Source organism: Schistocerca serialis, unplaced genomic scaffold (genome assembly GCF_023864345.2).
Source record: "Schistocerca serialis cubense isolate TAMUIC-IGC-003099 unplaced genomic scaffold, iqSchSeri2.2 HiC_scaffold_1362, whole genome shotgun sequence".
In the NCBI taxonomy this organism is placed as follows: domain Eukaryota; kingdom Metazoa; phylum Arthropoda; class Insecta; order Orthoptera; family Acrididae; genus Schistocerca; species Schistocerca serialis.
This window is the reverse complement of record NW_026047583.1, coordinates 15,466,532-15,489,473: the sequence shown is the minus strand read 5'-3', so window position 1 is coordinate 15,489,473 and position 22,942 is coordinate 15,466,532.

The window sequence follows — 22,942 nt, the reverse complement described above, 5'->3', positions numbered from 1 at the left end:
CAATAAAAGGTCGAAGGGATACTGTAAACCCGAAGTGAAGCATCGAGATCTAAAACTGGTCTCACAGGAGAGGCTCAAAGCAAAGACAGTGGGGAGAGACAGTCTTCTGTACTTAAGTCGGCATTGTGCTTTTGTATTCAATTCCGATGCAATTGCTGTGTTTCGTCGTCAATAAGAAGGTCCAAGGGATACAGTAAACCGAAACTGAAGCATCAGAATCTAAAGCTGGTCTCACAGGTAAGGCTCAAAGCATAGACAGTAAGAAGTGCAGTCTTCTGTACTCAAGTCGGCATTGTGCATTTTGCATTTAACTCCGATGCAATTTCTGTGTTTCATAGTCAATAGGAAAGTCCAAGGGATAAACTAAACCGGGAGTGATGCATCGGAATCTAAAACTGGTTTCACAAGTAAATCTCAAATAATTGAATGTAAGAAGACTCAGTCCTCTTGCTCTTAAGGCTTAATTGTGCCTTTTGTATTTAATTCCGATGCAATTTCTGTGTTTCATCGTCAATAAGAAGGTCCAAGGGATACAGTAAACCTGAAGTGAAGCATCGGAATCTAAAACTGGTCTCACAGGCAAGGCTCAAATCATAGATTGTATGAAGAGTCAGTCCTCTTGTACCTAAGTCGGCATTGTGCCTTTTGTATTTAATTCCGATGCAATTTCTGTGTTTCATCGTCAATTAGATGGTCCAAGGCATACAGTAAACCAGAAGTAAAGCATCGGAATCTAGAACTGGTCTCACAGAAAAGGCTAAAATAATAGAATGTAAGAAGAGTTAGTCCTCTTGTCCTTAAGTCGGCATTGTGCCGTTTGTATTTAATTCCGATGCAGTTTCTGTGTTTCATCGTCAATCAGAAGGTCCAAGGGATACAGTAAACCAGAAGTGATGCATCAATATCAAAAACTGGTCTCACGGGAAAGGCTAAAATCATAGAATGTAAGAAGAGTCAATCCTCTTGCACTTAAGTCGTCATTGTGCCTTCTGTATTTAATTATCATGCATATTCTGTGCTTCATCGTCAATAAGAAGGACCAAGGGATACAGTAAACCGAAAGTGAAGCATCGATTTCTAAAACTGGTCTCACAGGAGAGGTTCAAGACATAGATACTAAGAAGAGTCAGTCTTCTTGTAATTAAGTCGGCATTGTGCGTTTTGTATTTAATTCCGATGCAATCTCTGTGTTTCATCGTCAATAAGAAGCTCCAAGGGAAACAGTAAACCTGAAGTTAAGCATCGGAATCTAAAACTGGTCTCACAGGAAAGGCTCAACTCATAGAAATTAAGAAGAGTCAGTCCTCTTGTCCTTAAGGCGGCATTGTGCCTTTTGTGTTTAATTCCGATGCAATTTCTGCGATTCATCGTCAATAAGAAGGTCCAAGGGATACAGTAAACCTGAAGTGAAGCATCGATATCTAAAACTGGTCTCACAGGAGAGCTTAAAAGCATAGACACTAAGAAGCGTCAGTTTTCTTGTACTTAAGTCGGCATTGTGCGTTTTGTATTTAATTCCGATGCAATCTCTGTGTTTCATCGTCAATAGGAAGGGGAAAGGGACAGAGTAAACCTGAAGTTAAGCATCGGAATCTAAAACTGGTTTCACTGGAATGGTTCAAAACATAGACAGTAACAAGTATCAGCCTTCTTGTACTTAAGTCGGCATTGCGCCTTTTGTACTTAATTTCGATGCAATTTCTGTGTTTCATCGTCAATAAGAAGGTCCAAGGGATACAGTGGACCTAAAGTGAAGCATCAGAATCTAAAACTTGTCTCACAGGAAAGGTTCAAATCATAGAATGTAAGAAATGTCAGTCCTCATGAACATAAGTCGGCATTGTGCCTTTAGTATTTAACTCAGATGCAGTTTGAGTTTCATCGTCAATATGAAGGTCCAAGGGATACATTAAACCTGAAGTGAATCATCGCTATCTAAAACTGGTCTCACAGGAAAGTCTCTAATGATAGACAGTAAGAAGTGTCATTCTTCCGTACTTATGTCGGCATTGTGCCTTTTGTAATTAATTTTGATGCAATTTCTGTGTTTCATCGTCAATAAAAGGTCGAAGGGATACTGTAAACCTGAAGGGAAGCATCGAGATCTAAAACTGGTCTCACAGGAGAGGTTCAAATCAAAGACAGTAGGGAGAGACAGTCTTCTGTCCTTGTGTCGGCATTGTGGTTTTGTATTCAATTCTGATGCAACTTCTGTGTTTCGTCGTCAATAAGAATGTCCAAGGGATACAGTAAACCGAAACTGAAGCATCGGAATCTAAAACTGGTCTCACAGGCAAGGCTCAAAGCATAGACAATAAGAAGTGCAGTCTTCTGTACTTAAGTCGGCATTGTGCATTTTGTATTTAATTCCGATGCAATTTCGGTGTTTCATCGTCAATAAGAAGGTCCAAGGGAAACAGTAAACCTGAAGTTAAGCATCGGAATCTAAAACTGGTCTCACAGGAAAGGCTCAATTCATTGAATGTAGGAAGAGTCAGACCTCTTTTACTAAAGTCGGCATTGTGCTTTTGTATTTAACTCAGATGCAATTTGTGTTTCATCCTCAATATGAAGGTCCAAGGGATACAGTGAACCTGAAGTGAAGCATCAATATCTCAAACTGGTCTCACAGGAAAGGCTCAAAGCATTGACAGTAAGAAGAGTCAGTCTTCTGTACGAAAGTCGCCATTGTGCATTTTGCATTTAATTCCGATGCAATTTCTGTGTTTCATAGTCAATAAGAAAGTCCAAGGGATAAACTAAACCGGAAGTGATGCATCGGAATCTAAAACTCGTTTCACAAGTAAATCTCAAATAATTGAATGTAAGAAGAGTCAGTCCTCTTGCTCTTAAGACGCCATTGTGACTTTTGTATTTAATTCCGAAGCAATTTTTGTGTTTAATTGTCAATAAGAAGGTCCAAGGGATACAGTAAACCTGAACTGAAGTATCGGAATCTAAAACTGGTCTCACACGAAAGGTTCAAAACATAGACAGTAAGCGGAGTCAGTCATCTTGTACTAATGTCGGCATTGTCCCTTTTGAACTTACTTCCGATGCAATATCTGTGCTTCATCGTCAATAAGAGGGTCCAAGGGATGCAGTAAAACTGAAGTGAAGCATCGGAATCTAAAACTGGTCTCACAGGAAAAGTTCAAATCATAGAATGTAAGAACACTCAGTCTCCTGGTACTTAAGTCTGCATTGTGCCTTTTGAATTTAATACCGATGCACTTTCTGTGTTTCATCGTCAATAAGAAGGTCCAAGGGATACAGTAAACCAGAAGAGAAGCATCATAATCCAAAACTGGTCTCACAGGAATGGTTCGAAACATAGACAGTAAGAAGAATCAGTCTTCTTGTACTTAAGCCAACGTTGTGCCTTTTGTACTTATTTCCGTTGCAATTTCTGTGTTTCGTCGTCAATCAGAAGGTCGAAGTGATACTGTAAACCTGAAGAGAAGCATCGAAATATAAAACTGGTCTCACAAGAAAAGATCAAATCATAGAATGTAGGAAGAGTCAGTCCTCATGTACTTAAGTTGGCTTTGTGCCTTTTGTATTTAATTCCGATGCAATTTTTGTGTTTCATCGTCAATATGAAGGTCCAAGGGATACAGTAAACCGGAAGCGAAGCATCGGAATCTAAAACTGGTCTCACAGGCAAGGCTCAAATCATAGATTGTATGAAGAGTCAGTCCATTTGTACCTAAGTCGGCATTGTGCCTTTTGTATTTAATTCCGATGCAATCTCTGTGTTTCATCGCCAATTAGATGGTCCAAGGCATACAGTAAACCAGAAGTAAAGCATCGGAATCTAGAACTGGTCTCACAGAAAAGGCTAAAATAATAGATTGTAAGAAGAGTTAGTCCTCTTGTCCTTAAGTCGGCATTGTGCCGTTTGTATTTAATTCCGATGCAGTTTCTGTGATTCATCGTCAATATGAAGGTCCAAGGGATACAGTAAACCTGAAGTGATGCATCGACATCTAAAACTGTTCTCACAGGAAAGGCTCAAATCTTAGAATGTAAAAAGAGTCAGTCCTCTTGTACCTAAGTGGGCATTGTGCCTTTTGTATCTAATTCCGATGCAATTTCTGTGTTTCATCGTCAATAAGAAGGTCCAAGGGATACAGTAAACCTGAAGTGATGCATCGATATCTAAAACTGCTCTCACAGGATATGCTCAAATCTTAGAATGTAAGAAGAGTCAGTCCTCTTGTACTTAAGTCGGCATTGTGCCTTTTGTATTTAATTCCGATGGAATTTCTGTAATTCCTCGTCAATAAGAAGGTCCAAAGGAAACAGTAAACCTGAAGTGAAGCGCTGGAATCTAAAACTGGTTCCACAGGAAAAGTTGAAAAAATGGACAGGAAGAAGAGTCAGTTTTCTCGTACATAAGACGGCATTGTGCCTTTTGTATTTAATTCCGATGCAATCTCTGTGTTTCGTAGTCAATAAGAAGGTCCAAGGGATATAGTAAACCTGAAGTTAAACATCGGAATCTAAAACTGGTCTCACAGGAAATGTTCAAAACATAGGCAGTAAGAAGAGTCAGTCTTCTTGTACTTAAGTCGGCGTTGTGCATTTTGTACAAAATTCCGATGAAATTTCTGTGTTTCATCGTCAATAAGAAGGTGCAAGGGATACAGTAAACCGGAAGTGAAGCACCGGAATCTAAAACTGGTCTCACAGGAAAGGCCCAAATCATAAAATGTAAGAAGAGTCAGTCCTCTTGTCCTTAAGTCGGAATTGTGCCTTTTGTATTTAATTCCGATGCAATTTCTGTGTCTCATCATCAATAAGAAGGTCCAAGGGATACAGTAAACCTGAAGTGAATCATTGGAATCCAAAACTGATCTCACAGGAACTGCTCAAATAATAGAATGTAAGATGTGTCAGTCCTCTTGTACTTAAGTCGGCATTGTGCCTTTCATATTTACTTCCGATGCAATTTCTATTTCATCTTCAATAAGAAGGTCAAAGAGATACAGTAAACCCGAAGTGTAGCATCGGAATTTAAAACTGGTCTCACAGGAAAGGCTCAAATAATAGAATGTACGAAGAGTCAGTCTGCTTGTATTTAAGTCGGCATTGTGCCTTTTGTATTTAACTCAGATGAAATTTGTGTTTCATCGTCAATATGAAGGTCCAAGGGATACCGTGAACCTGAAGTGAAGCATCGATAACTCAAACTGGTCACACAAAAAGGGCTCCAAGCATTGACAGTAACAAGAGTCAGTCTTCTGTATTTACGTCGGCATTGTGCATTTTGCATTTAATCCGATGCAATTTCCGTGTTTCATCGTCAACAAGATGGTCCAAGGAATACACTAAACCGGAAGTGAAGCAACAGAATCTAAAACTTGTTTCACCGGAAAGGCTCAAATCATAGAATGTAAGAAGAGTCAGTCTTCTTGTACTTAAGACGGCATTGTGCATTTTGTATTTATTTCCGATGCAATTTCTGTGTTTCTTCGTCAATAAGATGGTCCAAGGGATACAGTAAACCTGACGTGAAGCATCGGAATCTAAAACTGGTCTCACTGGAAAGGCTCAAATAATAGAATGCAAGAAGAGTCAGTCCTCTTGCGCTTAAGTCGGCATTGTGGCTTTTGTATTTAATTCCGATCCACATTCTGTGTTTCATATTCCATGAGAAGGTCCAATGGATACAGTAAACTTGAATTGAAGCGTTGGAAACCAAAACTGGTCTCACAGGAAAGGTTGAAAACATAGACACTGAGAAGAGTCAGTCTTCTTGTACTTAAGTCGGCATTGTTCCTTTTTTATTTAATTGCGATGCAATTTCTGTGTTTCATTGTCAGTAAGAAGGTCAAAGGGATATAGTAAACCTGAAGTGAAGCATCGATATCTAAAACTGGTCTCACAGGAAAGTCTCAAATCATAGAATGTAAGAAGAGTCAGTCCTCTGGTTCTTAAGTCGACATTGTGCCTTTTGTATTTAATTATGATGCATATTCTGTGTTTTATCGATAGTATTAAGGTCCAAGAGATACAGTAAACCCGAAGTGAAGCATCGATATCTACAACTGCTCTGACAGGATAGGTTCAAAACATGGACACTAAGAATAGTCAGTCTTCTTGTACTTAAGTCGGCGTTGTGCCTTCTGTACTTAATTCCGATAAAGTTTCTGTGTTTCATCGTCAATAAGAAGGTCCAATGGATACAGTAAACCTGAAGTGATGCAGCGATATCTAAAACTGGTACCACAGGAAAGACTGAAATCTTAAAATGTATGAAGAGTCAGTCCTCATGTACTTAAGTCGGCATTGTGCTTTTGTATTTAACTCAGATCCAATTTGTGTTTCATCGTCAATAAGAAGGTCGAAGGGATACTGTAAACCTGAAGTGAAGCATCGAGATGTAAAACTTGTCTCACAGGTAAGGCTCAAAGCAAAGACAGTAGGGTGAGACAGTCTTCTGTACTTAAGTCGGCATTGTGGTTTTGTATTCAATTCCGATGCAATTTCTGTGTTTTGTCGTCAATAAGAAGGTCCAAATGATACAGTAAACCGAAAGTGACGCATCGGAATCTAAAACTGGTCTCACAAGCAAGGCACAAATCATACAATGTAAGAAGAGTCAGTCCTCTTGTACTTAAGTCGGCATTGTGCCTTTTGTATTTAATTCCGATGCAATTTCTGTGTTTCATCGTCAATTAGATGGTCCAAGGGATTCAGTAAACCTGAAGTGATGCATCGATATCAAAAACTGGTCTCACAGGAAAGGCTAAAATCATAGAATGTAAGAAGAATCAATCAACTTGCACTTAAGTTGACATTGTGCCCTTTGTATTTAATTATCACGCATATTCTGTGTTTCATCGTCAATAAGAAGGACCAAGGGATTCAGTAAACCAGAAGTGAAGCATCGATTTCTAAAACTGGTCCCATAGGAGAGGTTCAAAGCATAGATAATAAGAAGAGTCAGTCTTCTTGTACTTAAGACGGCATTTTGCGTTTTGTATTTAAGTCTGATGCAATCTCTGTGTTTCATCGTCAATAAGAAGGTCGAAGGGATACTGTAAACCTGAAGTTAAGCATCGGAATCTAAAACTGGTCTCACAGGAAAGGCTCAACTCACAGAAAGTAAGAATAGTCAGTCCTCTTGTCCTTAAGGGGGCATTGTGCCTTTGTATATAATATCGATGCAATTTCTGTGTTTCATCGAAAATAATTAGTGCAAGGGATATAGTATACCTGAAGTGAAGCATCGAGTTCTAAAACTGGTCTCACAGGAGAGGTTCAAATCATAGACAGTAAGAAGAGTCAGTCTTCCTGTACATAGGACGGCATTCTGCCTTTTGAATTTAATTCCGATGCAATTCATGTGTTTTATCGTCAATAAGAAGGTCCAATTGATACAGTAAACCAAAAGTGAAGCATCGATATCTATAACTGGTCTCACATGAATGGCTTAAAGCATAGACAGTAAGAAGAGCCAGTCTTCTGTATTTATGTCGTCATTGTGCCCTTTGTATTTAATTCCGATGCAATTTCTGTGTTTCATCGTCAATAAGAGGGTCCAAGAGATACAGTAAACCTGAAGTGATGCATCGATATCTAAATCTGGTCTCACAGGAAAGGCTCAAATCTTAGAATGTAAAAAGAGTCAGTCCTCTTGTAATTAAGTGGGCATTGTGCCTTTTGTATTTAATTGCGATGCAATTTCTGTGTTTCATCGTCAGTAAGAAGGTGCAAGGGATACAGTAAACTGGAAGTGATGCACCGGAATCTAAAACTGGTCTCACAGGAAAGGCCCAAATCATAGAAAGTAAGAAGAGCCAGTCCCCTTGTCCTTAAGTCGGCATTGTGCTTTTTCTATTTAATTCCGATGCAATTTCTGTGTCTCATCGTCAATAAGAAGGTCCAAGGGATACAGTTAACCTGAAGTGAATCATCGGAATCCAAAACTGATCTCACAGGAACTGCTCCAATCATAGAAAGTAAGAAGAGTCAGTCCTCCTCGGCATTGTGCCTTTTGTATTTACTTCCGATGCAATTTCTGTTTCATCTTTAATAAGAAGGTCCAAAGGATACAGTAAACCCGAAGTGTAGCATCGGAATTTAAAACTAGTCTCACAGGAAAGGTTCAAATAATAGAATGTAAGAAGAGTCAGTCCTCTTGTCCTTAAGTCGGCATTGTGACTTTTCTATTTAATTCCGATGTAATTTCTGTGTTTCATCGTCAATAAGAAGGTCCAAGGGATACAGTAAACCTGATGTGAAGCATCGATATCTAAAACTGGTCTCACAGGAAAGGTTATAATCATAGACACTAGGAGGAGTCAGTCTTCTTGTACTTAAGTCGGCAAGGGGCTCTTTTGTATTTAAATCCAATTCAATTTCTGTGTTTCATCGTCAAGAAGAAGATCCAAGGGATTCAGTAAACCGGAAGTGAAGCACCGTAATCCAAAACTGGTCTCACATGAAAGGCCCCAATCATAGAATGTAAGAAGTGTCAGTCCTCTTGTCCTTAAGTCGGCATTGTGCCTTTTGTATTTAATTCCGAATTAATTTGTGTGTTTAGTCGTCAATAAGAAGGTCCAAAAGATGTAGTAAACCTGGAGTGAAGCATCGGAATCTAAAACTGGTCTCACAGGAAAGGTTCAAATCATAGAATGTAAGAAGAGTCAGTCTTCTTGTCCTTAAGTCGGCATTGTGCCTTTTGTATTTCATTCCGATGCAATTTCTGTGTTTCATCGTCAATAAGAAGGTCCAAGGGATACAGTAAACCTGAAGTGATGCAGCGATATCTAAAACTGGTCTCACAGAAAAGGCTAAAATCATAGTGTGTCAGAAGAGTCAATCCTCTCGTACATAAGTCGGCATAGTGACTTTTGTATTAATTCCGATGAAATTTCTATGTCTCATCGTCAATGAGACGGTCCAAGGGATATAGTAAACCTGAGGAGTATCATCGATATCTAAAACTGGTCTCACAGGAAAGGCTACATTCATAGAATGTAAGAGGGGACACTCTTCTTGCACATAAGCCGGCATTGTGCCTATTGTATTTCATTCCAATGCTATATCTGTGAATCATCGTCAATAAGAAGGTTCAAGGGATACAGTAAACCTGATGTAAAGCATCCATATCTAAAACTGGTCTCACAGAAAGGTTCAAATCATAGACACTAAGAAGAGTCAGTCTTCTTGTACTTAAGTCGGCAAGGGGCTCTTATGTATTTAATTCCGATTCAATTTCTGTATTTCATCGGCAATAAGAAGATCCAAGGGATACAGTAAACCTGAAGTGAAACATCGGAATCTAAAACTGGTTTCACAGGAAAGTTTCAAATCATAAACAGTAAGAGGAGTCAGTCTTCTTGTACTTAAGTAGTTATTGTGCCTTTAGTATTTACTTCCGAAGCAATATCTGTGTTTGATCGTCAATAAGAAGGTCCAAGGCATCTAGTAAACATGGAGTGAAGCATCGGAATCTAAAACTGGTCTCACAGGAAAGGTTCAAATCATTGAATGTAAGGAGAATCAGTCTTCTTGTACTTACGACGGCACTGTGCCTTTTGTATTTCATTCCGATGCAATTTCTGTGTTTCATCGTCAATAAGGAGGTCCAAGAGATACTGTAAACCTGGAGTGAAGCATCGATATCTAAAACTGGTCTCTCAGGAGAGGCTCAAGTCATAGAATGTAAGAAGAGTCGGTCCTCATGTACTTAAGTCCACATTGTGCCATTTGTATTTATTTCCGATGCAATTTCTGTGTTTCATCGTCAATAAGAAGGTCCAAGGGATTCAGTAAACCTGAAGTGAAACATCGGAATCTAAAACTGGTCTCACAGGAAAGGTTCAAATCATAGAATGTAAGAAGAGTCAGTCGTCTTGTACCAAAGTCGGCATTTTGCCATTTGTATTTAATTCCGATGCAATTTCTGTGTTTCATCGTCAATAAGAAGGTCCAAGGGATACAGTAAACCTGAAGAGAAGCATCGATATCTAAAACTGGTCTCACGGGAAAGACTCAAATCATAGAATGTAAGAAGAGTCAGACCTCTTTTACTTAAGTCAGCATTGTGCTTTTGTATTTAATTCCGATGCTATTTCTGTCTTTCATCGTCAATAAGAAGATCCAAGGGATACAGTAAACCTGAAGTGATACATCAATATCTAAAACTGGTCTCACAGGAATGGTACCAATCATAAAATGTAAGAAGAGTCAGTCCTCATGTACTTAAGTCGGCGTTGTGCCTTTTGTATTTCACTCAGATGCAATTTGTGTTTCATCGTCAAGATGACGGTCCATGGGATACCGTGAACCTGAAGTGAAGCATCGATAACTCAAACTGATTTAACAGGAAAGGCTCAAAGCATTGACAGTAACAAGAGTCAGTCTTCTGTACTTACGTCGGCATTGTGCATTTTGCATTTAATTCCGATGCAATTTCTGTGTCTCATCGTCAACAAGAAGGTCCAAGGGATACTCTAAACCGAAAGTGAAGCAACGGAATCTAAAACTTCTTTCACAGGAATGGCTCAAATCATAGAATGTAAGAAGAGTCAGTCGTCTTGTACTTAAGTCGGCATTGTGCATTTTGTATTTATTTCAGATCTAATTTCTGTGTTTCATCGTCAATAAGATGGTCGAAGGGATACAGTATACCTGACGTCAAGCATCGGAATCTAAAACTGGTCTCAGGGGAAAGGCTCAAATGATTGAATGTAAGAAGAATCAGTCCTCTTGCCCTTAAGACGCCATTGTGCCGTTTGTATTTAATTCCGATGCAATCTCTGGGTTTCATCGTCAATAAGAAAGTCCAAGGGATACAGTAAACCTGAAGTTAAGCATCGGAATCTAAAACTGGTCTCACAGGAAAGGTTCAAATCATAGACTGTAAGAAGAGTCAGTCTTCTTGTTCTTAAGTTGTCATTGTGCCTTTAGTATTTAATTCCGATGCAATTACTGTGTATCAATGTCAATAAGAAGGTCGATGGCATACAGTAAACCTGAAGTGAAGCATCGGAATCTTAAACTAGTCTGACAGGATAGGTTCAATTCACAGAATTTAAGAAGGGACATTCTACTAGTACTTAAGTCTGCATTGTGTATTTTGTATTTAATTGCGATGCAATTTCTGTGTTTCATCGTCAATAAGAAGGCCCAAGGGATACAGTCAACCTGAAGTGAAGCATCGATATCTAAAACTGGTCTCACAGGAAGGGCTCTAATCATAGAATGTAAGAAGAGTCAGTCCTCTTGTACTTAAGTTGGCAATGTGCGATTTGTATTTAATTCTGATGCAATTTGTCTTTTATCGTCAATATGAAGGTCCAAGGGATACAGTGAACCTGAAGTGAAGCATCGACATCTAAAACTGGTCTCACAGGGAAGGCTCAAGGCATAGACAGTAAGAAGAGTCTGTCTTCTGTACTTAAGTCGGCATTGTTCATTTTGTATTTATTTCCGATGCAATTTCTGTGTTTCATCGCCAATAAGAAGGTCCAAGGGATACAGTAAACGTGAAGTCATGCATCGATATCTAAAACTGGTCTCACAGGAAGGGCTGATATCATAGAATGTCAGAAGAGTCAATCCTCTCGTACATAAGTCGGCATTGTGCCTTTTGTATTTAATTCCGATGCAATTCTATGTCTCATCGTCAATAAGACGGTACAGGGGATACAGTAATCCTGAGGAGTATCATCGGAATTTAAAACTGGTCTCACAGGAAATGCTCAAATCATAGATTGTAAGAAGAGTCAGTCCTCTTGTACTTAGGTCGGCATTGTGCCTTTTGTATTTACTTCCGATGCAATTTCTGTTTCATCTTCAATAAGAAGGTCCAAGGGATACAGTAAACCTGTAGTGTTGCATCGGAATTTAAAACTGGTCTCACAGGAAAGTCTCAAATAATAGAATGTAAGAAGATTCAGTCCTCTTGTCCTTAAGTCGTCATTGTGCCTTTTCTATATAATTCCGATGCAATTTCTGTGATTCATCGTCAATAACAAGGTCCAAGTGATACAGTGAACCTGAAGTGATGCATCGATATATAAAACTGGTCTCACAGGAAAGGCTAAGATCATAGAATGTAAGAAGGGTCAGTCTTCTTGTACATAAGCCGCTATTGTGCCTATTGTATTTAATTCCGATGCAATTTCTGTGTTTCGTCGTCAATAAGATGGTCCAAGGGATACAGTAAACCTGAAGTGAAGCATCGATATCAAAAACTGGTCTCACAGCAAAGTCTCAAATCATAGAATGTAAGAAGAGTCAGTCCCCTTGTACTTAACTCGTCATTGTGCCTTTTGTATTTAATTCCGATACAATTTCTGTGTTTCATCGTCAATAAGAAGGTCCGAGGGATACAGTAAACCTGATGTAAAGCATCGATATCTAAAACTGGTCTCACAGGAAAGGTTCAAATCATAGACACTAAGAAGAGTCAGTCTTCTTGTACTTAAGGCGGCAAGGGGCTCTTATGTATTTAATTCCGATTCAATTTCTTTGTTTCATCGTCAATAAGAAGATCCTAGCTATACAGTAAACATTAAGTGAAACATCGGAATCTAAAACCGGTTTCACAGGAAAGGTTTAAATCATAGATAGTAAGAGGAGTCAGTCTTCTTGTACTTAAGTTGTCATTGTGCCTTTAGTATTTACTTCCGATGCAATATCTGTGTTTAATCGTCAATAAGAAGGTCCAAGGGATGTAGTAAACCTGGAGTGACGCATCAGAATCTAAAACTGGTCTCTCAGGAAGGGTTCAAATCATAGAATGTAAGAAGAGTCAGTCTACTTGTACTTAAGTCGGCATTGTGCCTTTTGTATTTCATTCCGACGCAAATTCTGTGTTTCATCTTCAATAAGAAGGTCCAAGAGATACTGTAAACCTTGAGTGAAGCATCGATATCTAAAACTGGTCTCACAGGAGAGCCTCAAGTCATAGAATGTAAGAAGAGTCGGTTCTCATGTACTTAATTGGGCATTGTGCCATTTGTATTTAATTCCGATGCAATTTCTGTGTTTCATCGTCAATACGAAGGTCCAAGGGATACAGTAAATCTGAAGTGATGCATCGATATCTAAAACTGGTCTCACAGGAAAGGCTCAAATCATAGAATGTAAGAAGAGTCAGACCTCTTTTACTAAAGTCGGCATTGTGCTTTTGTATTTAACTCAGATGCAATTTGTGTTTCATCGTCAATATGAAGGTCCAAGGGATACAGTGAACCTCAAGTGAAGCATCGATATCTCAAACTGGTCTCACAGGAAAGGCTCAAAGCATTGACAGAAAGAAGAGTCAGTCTTCTGTACTCAAGTCGTCATTGTTCATTTTGCATTTAATTCCGATGCAATTTCTGTGCTTCATTGTTATTAAGAAAGTCCAAGGGATACACTAAACCGGAAGTGATGCATCGGAATCTAAAACTTGCTTCACAGGAAAGGCTCCAATAATTGAATGTAAGAAGAGTCAGTCCTCTTGCCCTTAAGACGCCATTGTGCCTTTTGCATTTAGTTCCGATGCAATCTCTGTGTTTAACCGTCAATAAGAAGGTCCAAGGGATACAGTAAACCTGAAGTAAAGCATCGGAATCTAAAACTGGTCTCACAGGAAAGGTTCAAAACATAGACAGTAAGAAGAGTCAGTCTTCGTGTACTTAAGACGGCTTTGTGCCTTTTGTATTTAATTCCGATGCAATGTCTGTGTTTTATCGTTAATAACAATGTCCAAGGGCTGCAGTAAACCTGAAGTGAAACATCGGAATCTAAAACTGGTCTCACATGAAAGGTTCAAGACATAGACAGTAAGAAGAGTCAGTCTTCTTGTACTTAAGTCGGAATTTTGCCTTTTGTATTTAATACCGATGCAATTTCTGTGTTTCATCGTCAATAGGAAGGTCCAAGGGATACAGTAAATCTGAAGTAAAGCATCGGAATCTATAACTGGTCTCCCAGGTATGGTTCATAACATAGACAGTTACAAGCGTTAGTCTTCTTGTACTTAAGTCGGCATTGTGACTTTTGTATTTAATTCCGATGCAATTTCTGTGTTTCATCGTCAATAAGAAGGTCCAAGGGATACAGTAAACCTGAAGTGAAGCATCTATATCTAGACCTGGTCTTACAGGAAAGGCTCATGGCACAGACAGTAAGAAGAATCAGCCTTCTTGTACTTAAGTCGGCATTTTGCCTCTTGTATTTAATTCCGACGCAATTTCTGTGTTTCATCGTCGATAAGAAAGTTTAAGGGATACAGTAAACCTGGAGTGAGGCATCGTAATCTAAAACTGGTCTCACAGGAAAAGTTCAAAACATAGACAGTAAGTAGAGTCAGTCTTCTAGTCCTTAAATCGGCATTTTTCCTTTTGTTTTCACTTCCGATGCATTTTGTTTGCTTCTTCGTCAGTAAGATGGTCCAAGGGATACTGTAAACCTGAAGTGATGCATCGATATCAAAAACTGGTCTCACAGGAAATGTTAAAATCTTAGACAGTAAGAACAGTCAGTCTTATTGTACTTAAGTCGGCATTGTTCCTTTTGTATTTAATTCCGGTGCAATTTCTGTGTTTCATCGTTAATATGAAGGTCCAAGGTATACAGGAAACCTGAAGTGAAACATCGATATCTAAAACTGGTCTCACAGGAAATGCTCAAATCATCAAAAGTAAGAAGAGTCATTCCTCTTGTACTTAAGTCGGCATTATGCCTTTTGTAATTAATTCCGATGCAAAATGTGTTTCATCGTCAATATGTAGGTCTGATTGATTCAGTAAACCTGAAGTGGAGCATCGGAATCTAAAACTGATCTCACAGGGAAGGTTCAAAACATAGACAGTCAGAGGTGTCAGTCTCCTTGTATTTAAGTCCGCATTGTGCCTTTTGTATACAATGCCGATGCATTTTCTGTGTTTCGTCGTCAATAAGAAGGTCCAAGGGATTCAGTAAACCTGAAGAGAAGCATCGGAATCTAAAACTGGTCTCACAGGAAAGGTTCAAAACATAGACAGTAAGAAGTGTCAGTCTTCTTGTACTGAAGTCCGCATTGGGCCATTTGTATTTAATGCCGATGCAATTTCGGTGTTTTATCGTCATTAAGAAGTTCCAAGTGATACAGTAACCCTGAAGTGAAGCATCGGAATCTAAAACTGGTCTCCCAGGAGAGGTTCAAAACACAGACAGTAACAGGAGTCAGTCTTCATGTACTTAAGTCGCCATTTTGCTTTTTGTATACAATTCCGATGCAACTTTTGTGTTTCATCGTCAATAAGAAGGTCCAAGGGATACAGTAAACCTCAAGTGAAGCATCGGAATCTAAAACTGGTCTCACAGGAAAGCCTGAAATCATAGAATGTAAGAAGAGTCAGTCCTCTTGTACTTATGTCGGCATTGTGCCTTTTGTATTTAATTTCGATGCAATTTCTGTGCATCATCGACAGTAAGAAGGTCCAAGGAATACAGTAAAACTTAAGTGAAGCATCGGAATCTAAAACTGGTCTCACAGGAAATGTCCAAAACATAGACAGTAAGAAGAGTCAGTCTTCTTGTACTTAAGTCGACATTTAGCCTTTTGTAATTAATTCCTTGCATTTTCTGTGTTTCATTGTGAAAAAGAAGGCCCAAGGGATACAGTAAACCTGAAGTGAAGCATCGATATCTAAAACTGGTCTCACAGGAAAGGCTCAAACCGTAGAATGGAAGAAGAGCCAGTCCTCTTGCACTTAAGTCGGCATTGTGCCTTTTGTATTTAATTCCGATGCAGTTTCTGTGTTTCATCGTCAGTAAGAATGTCCAAGGGATACTGTAAACTTGAAGTGAAGCATTGTTATCTAAAAGTGGTCTCACAGGAAAGGCTCAAATCAGAGAATGTAAGAATACTCAGTCCTCTTGTACTAATATCGGCATTGGGCCTTTTGTAATTAATTCCGATGCAATTCCTGTGTTTCATCGTCAATACGAAGATACAAGGGATACAGTAAACCTGAAATGAAGCATCGATATCTAGAACTGGTCTCACAGGAAAGGCTCAACGCATAGACGATGAGAAGAGTCAGTCTTCTTCTACTTAAGTCGGCATTGTGCCTTTGTATTTAATCCGATGCAATATCTGTGTTTCATCGTCAATAAGAATGTCCAAGGGATACAGTAAACGTGATGTGAAGCATCGATATCTAAAAGTGGTCTCACAGGAAAGGCTCAAATCAGAGAATGTAAGAAGAGTCAGTCCTCTTGTACTTAAGTCGGCATTGGGCCTTTTCTGTTTAATTCCGATGCAATTTCTGTGTTTCTTCGTCAATACGAAAGTCCAAGGGGTACAGTAAACCTGAAGTGAAGCATCGATATCTAGAACTGGTCTCACAGGAAAGGCTCAATGCACAGACAATGAGAAGAGTCGGTCTTCTTGTACTTAAGTCGGGATTGTGCCTTTTGTATTTAATTGCGATGCAATTTCTGTTTTTCATCGTCAATAATAAGGTGCAAGAGATACAGTAAACCTGAAGTGAAGCATCGATATCTAAAATTGGCCTCAAAGGATTGGCTCAAAACATAGACAGTAAGGAATGTCAGTCTTCTTGTACATAAGTCGGTATTGTGCCTTTTGTATTTAATTCCGATGCCATTTCTGTGTTTCATCGTTAATAAGAGGGTCCAAGGATACAGGAAACCTGAAGTGAAACATCGATATCTATAACTGGTCTCACAGGAAAAGCTCAAATCAACAACAGTAAGAACAGTCAGTCTTCTTGTACTTAAGTCGTCATTGTGCCTTCTGTATTTAATTCCGATGCAAATTGTCTTTCATCGTCAATATGAAGGTCTGAGGGTTTCAGTGAACCTGAAGTGAAGCATCGGAATCTTAAACTGGTCTCACAGGGAAGGTTCAAAACATAGTCAGTAAGAAGTATCAGTTTTCTTGTACTTAATTCCCCAATGTGCGATTTGTATTTAATGCCGATGCAATTTCGGTTTTCCATCGTCATTAAGAAGTTCCAACTGAAACAGTAAACCTAAAGTGAAGCAGCGGAATCTAAAACTGGTCTCACAGGAAAGGTTCAAAACAGAGACAGTAAGAAGAGTCAGTCTTCTAGTAGTTAAGTCGACATTTTGCCTTTTGTAATTAATTCCCATGCAATTTCTGTGTTTCATTGTGAATAAGAAGGTCCAAGGGATACAGTAATCCTGAAGTGAAGCTTCGATATCTAAAACTTGTCTCACAGGAAAAGCTCAAATCATAGAATGTAAGAAGAGCCAGTCCTCTTGCACTTAAGTCGGCATTGTGCTTTTTGTATTTAACTCCGATGCAATTTCTGTGTTTCATCGTCAATAAGAAGGTCCAAGGGATACAGTAAACCTGTAGAAAAGCATCGATATCTAGATCTGGTCTCACAGGACAGGCTCAAGTCATAGACAGTATGAAGTGTCAGTCTTCTTGTACTTAAGTCGGCACTGTGCCTTTTGTATTTAATCCGATGCAATTTCTGTGTTTCATCGTCAATACGATGGTCCAAGAGATACAGTAAACGTGAAGTGAAGCATCGGAATCAAAGACTGGTCTCATAGGAAAGGTTCAAAACATAGACAGTAAGAAGAGTCAGTACTCTTGTACTTAAGTCGGCATTGTGCATTTTGTATTAAATTCCGATGCAATTTCTGTGTTTTATCGTCAATAAGATGGTCCAAGGGATACAGTAAACCTGAAGTGATGCATCGATACCCAAAACTGGTCTCACAGGAAAGTCTCAAAGCATAGACAATAAGAAGTGTCAGTCTTCATGCACTTAAGTCGGCATTGTGAATGGTATATAATTCCGATGCAATTTCTGTGTTTCATCGTCAATAAGAAGGTCCAAGGGATACAGTAAACCTGAAGTGATGCATCGTTAACAAAACTTGTCTCACAGGATAGTCTCAAATCATAAAATGTCAAAAGAGTCAGTCCTCTTGTACTTAAGTCGCCATTGTGCCTTTTGTATTTAATTCCGATGCAATTTCTATGTTTCATGGTCCATATGAAGGTCCAAGAGATACAGTAAACCTGAAGTGAAGCATCGGAATCTAAAACTGGTCTCACAGGAAAGGTTGAAAACATAGACAGTGAGAAGACTTAGTCTTCTTGTACCTATTTCGGCATTGTAACATTTGTTTTTAATTCCGATGCAATTTCTGTGTTTCATCGTCAATAAGAAGGGCCAAGGGATACAGTAAACCTGAAGTGAAGCATCGGAATTTAAATCTGGGCTCACAGGAAAGCCTCAAATCATAGAATGTAAGAAGAGTCAGTCCTCTTGTACTTTTGTCGGAATTGTGCCTTTTGTAATTAATTCCGAAGCAATTTCTGTGTTTCATCGACAATAAGAAGGTCCAAGGGATACAGTAAACCTGAAGTGAAGCGTCGGAATCTTAAACTGGCCTCACAGGAACAGTTCAAAACATAGACAGTGAGAAGAGCCAGATTTCTTGTACTTAAGTCGGCATTTTGTTTTTTGTAATTATTTCCGATGCAATTTCAGTGTTTCATTATGAATAAGAATGTCAAAGGAATACAGTAAACCTGAAGTGAAGCATCGATATCTAGAACTGGTCTCACGGGAAAGGCTCAAATCATTGAAAGTAAGAGGAGCCAGTCCTCTTGCACTTAAGTCGCCATTGAGCCTTTTGTATTTTATTCCGATGCTATTTCTGAGTTTCATCGTCAATAAGAAGGTCCAAGGGATACAGTAAACCTGAAATGAAGCATCGGAATCTAAGACTGGTCTCTCAGGAAAGGTTCAAAACATAGACAGTAAGAAGAGTCAGTCTTCATGTACTAAATTCGGCATTTTGCCTTTTGTATTAATTTACGATGCAATTTCTGAGTTTCATCGGCAACAAGATGGTCCAAGGGATAAAGTAAACCTGAAGTGATGCATCGGAATCTAAAACTAGTCTCACTGGGGAGAATCAAATCATAGAATGAAAGAAGAGTCAGTCCTCTTGTACTTATGTCGGCATTGTGCCTTTTGTATTTAACTCCGATGCAATTTCTGTGTTTCATCGTCAATAAGAAGGGCCAAGGGATGCAGTAAACCTGAAGAAGAGCATCGATATCTGGAACTGGTCTCACTGGAAAGGCTCAAAGCATAGACAGTAAGAAGAGTCAGTCTTCTTGTACTTAAGTCGGCACTGTGCCTTTTGTATTTAATTACGATGCAATTTCTGTGTTTCATCGTCAATAAGAATGTCCAAGGGAGACAGTAAATCTGAAGTGAGACATCGATATCTAAAACTGGTCTCGCAGTGAAGCCTCAAATCATAGCATGTAAGAAGAGTCAGTCCTTTTGTTCTTAAGTCGGCATTGTACCTTTTGTATTTAATTCCGATGCAGTTTCTGTGTTTCATCGTCAATAAGAATGTATAAGGTATACAGTTAGTTTGAAGTGAAGCATCGATATCTAAAAGTGGTCACACAGGAAAGGCTTAATTCAGAGAATGTAAGAAGAGTCAGCACTCTTGTACTAAAGTCGGCATTGGGCCTTCTGTATTTAATTCCGATGCAATTTCTATGTTTCTTCGTCAATACGAATGTCCAAGGGATACAGTATACCTGAAGTGAAGCATCGATATCTAGAACTGGTCTCACAGGAATGGCTAAACGCATAGACAATGAGAAGAGTCAGTCTTCTTGTACTTAAGTCGGCATTGTGCCTTTTGTGTTTAATCCGATGCAATATCTGTGTTTCATCGTCAATACGATGAACCAAGGGCTACGGTAAACGTGAAGTAAAGCATCGGATTCTAAAACTGGTCTCATAGGAAAGTCTCATATCACAGAATGCAAGATGAGTCAGACCTCTTGTACTTAAGTCGGCTTTGTGCCTTTTTTATTTAATTCCGATGCAGTTCCTGTGTTTTATCGTCAATAAGAATGTCCAAGGAATACAGTAAACTTGGAGTGAAGAATCGATTTCTAAAAGTGGTCTCACTGGAAAGGCTCAAATCAGAGAATGTAAGAAGAGTCAGTAATCTTGTACTAACGTCGGCATTGGGCCTTCTGTATTTAATTCCGATGCAATTTCTATGTTTCTTCGTCAATACGAAGGTCCAAGGGCTACAGTAAACCTGAAGTGAAGCATCGATATCTAGAACTGGTCTCACAGGAAAGACTCAGCGCATAGACAATGAGAAGGGTCAGTCTTCTTGCACTTAAAACGGCATTGTGCCTTTTGTATTTAATTCCGATGCAATTTCTGTTTTTCATCGTCAATAAGAAGGTCCAAGGGATACAGTAAACCTGAAGTGAAGCATCGATATCTAAAATTGGCCTCTTAGGAAAGGCTCAAAGCATAGACAGTAAGAAATGTCAGTCTTCTTGTACATAAGTCGGCATTGTGCCATTTGTATTTAATTCCGATGCCATTTCTGTGCTTCATCGTCAATAAGAAAGTCCAAGGGATACAGTAAACCTGAAGTGAAGCATCGGTATGTAAAACTGGTCTCACAGGAAAGGCTCAAATCATAGATTGTAAGAAGGGTCAGTCCTCTTCCACTTAAGTCTTCATTGTGCCTTTTTTATTAAACTACGATGCAATTTCTGTGATTCATCGTCAATAAGAAGGACCAAGGGATAAAGTAAACTTGAAGTGAAGCATCGATATCAATAGGTGGTCTCACGGGAAGGGCTCAAATCATAAAATGTAAGAAGAGTCAGTCCTCTTGTACTTAATTCGGCATTGTGCCTTTTGTATTTAATTCCGATGCAATTTCTGTGTTCCATAGTCAATACGAAGGTCCAAGGGATACGGTAAACCTGAATTGAAGCATCGGAATCTAAAATTGGTCTCACAAGAATGGTTCAAAACATTGACAGTAAGAAGGGTCAGTCTTCTTGTACTTAAGTCGGCATTGTGTCTTTTGTATTTAATTCGGATGCAATTTCTGTATTTCATCGTCAATAAGAAGGTCCAAGGGATGCAGTAAACCTGAAGTAAAACATCGGAATCTATAACTAGTCTCACAGGAAATGCTCCAGACATTGACAGTAAGAAGAGTCAGTCTTCTTGGACTTAAGTCGGCATTGTGCCTTTTTATTCAAATCCGATGCAATTTCTGTGTTTCATCGTCAATAAGAAAGTCCAAGGGATACAGTAAACCTGAAATGAAGCATTGGACACTAAAACCGGTCTCACAGGAAAGGTTCAAAACATAGACAGTAAGAAGAGTCAGTCTTCTTGTCCTTAAGTCTGCTTTGTGCCTTTCTGTTTAAATCCGATGCAATTTCTGTGTTTCATCGACAATAACAACGTCCAAGGGATGCAGTGAAAGTGAAGTGAAGCATTGGAATCTAAAACTGGTCTCACAGGAAAGGTTCCAAACACAGACAGTTAGAAGGGTCAGTATTCTTGTACCTAAGTCAACATTCTGCCATTTGTATTTAATTCCGATGCAATTTCTGTGTTTCATCGTCAATAAGAAGGTCCAAGGGATACAGTAAACCTAAAGTGAAGCATCGGAATATAAAACAGGCCTCAGAGGAAAGGTTCAAAGCATTGGCAGTATGAAGAGTCAGTCTTCTTGTACTTAAGTCGGCATTGTGCCTTTTGTATTTCTTTCCGATGCAATATCTGTGTTTCATCGTCAATAAGAAGGTCCAAGGGATACAGTAAACCTGAAGTGAAGCATCGGAATCTAAAACTGGGCTCACAGGAAAGGTTCATACATAGACAGTAAGAAGAGTCAATCTTCTTGTACTTAAGTCAGCATTGTGCCTTTCGTATTTAGTTCCGATGCAATTTCTGTGTTTCATCGTCAATAAGGAGGTCCAAGGGATACAGTAAACCTGAAGTGAAGCATCGGACTCTAAAACCGGTCTCACGGGAAAGGTTCAAAACATAGACAGTAAGAAGAGTCAGTGTCCTTGTACTTCAGTCGACATTGTGCCTTTTGTATTTAATTCCTATGCAATTTCTGTGTTTGATCGTCAATAAGTAGGTCCAAGGGATACAGTAAACCTGTAGTGATGCATCAATAGCTAAAACTGGACTCTCAGGAGAGTCTCAAATCATAGAATGTAAGAAGTCTCAGTCCTCTTGTACTTAAGTCGACATTGTGCCTTTTGTATTTACTCCGATGCATTTTCTGTGTTTCATCGTCAACAAGAAGGTCCAAGGGATATATTAAACCGGAAGTGAAGCATCGGAATCTAAAACTGAACTCATAGGAAAGGCTAAAATCATAGAATGTAAGAAGAGTCAATGCTCTTATACTTAAGTCGGCATTGTGCCTTTTGTATTTAATTGCGATGCAATTTCTGTGTTTCATCGTCACTAAGAAGGTCCAAGGGATACAGTAAACCTGGAGTGAAGCATCGTAATCTAAAACTGGTCTCACAGGAAAAGTTCAAAACATAGACAGTAAGTAGAGTCAGTCTTCTAGTCCTTAAATCGGCATTTTTCCTTTTGTATTCACTTCCGATGCATTTTGTATGCTTCTTCGTCAGTAAGATGGTCCAAGGGATACTGTAAACCTGAAGTGATGCATCGATATCAAAAACTGGTCTCACAGGAAATGTTAAAATCTTAGACAGTAAGAACAGTAAGTCTTATTGTACTTAAGTCGGCATTGTTCCTTTTGTATTTAATTCCGGTGCAATTTCTGTGTTTCATCGTTAATATGAAGGTCCAAGGTATACAGGAAACCTGAAGTGAAACATCGATTTCTAAAACTGGTCTCACAGGAAATGCTCAAATCATCAAAAGTAAGAAGAGTCATTCCTCTTGTACTTAAGTCGGCATTATGCCTTTTGTAATTAATTCCGATGCAAAATGTGTTTCATCGTCAATATGAAGGTCTGATTGATTCAGTAAACCTGAAGTGAAGCATCGGAATCTAAAACTGATCTCACAGGGAAGGTTCAAAACATAGACAGTCAGAGGTGTCAGTCTCCTTGTATTTAAGTCCGCATTGTGCCTTTTGTATA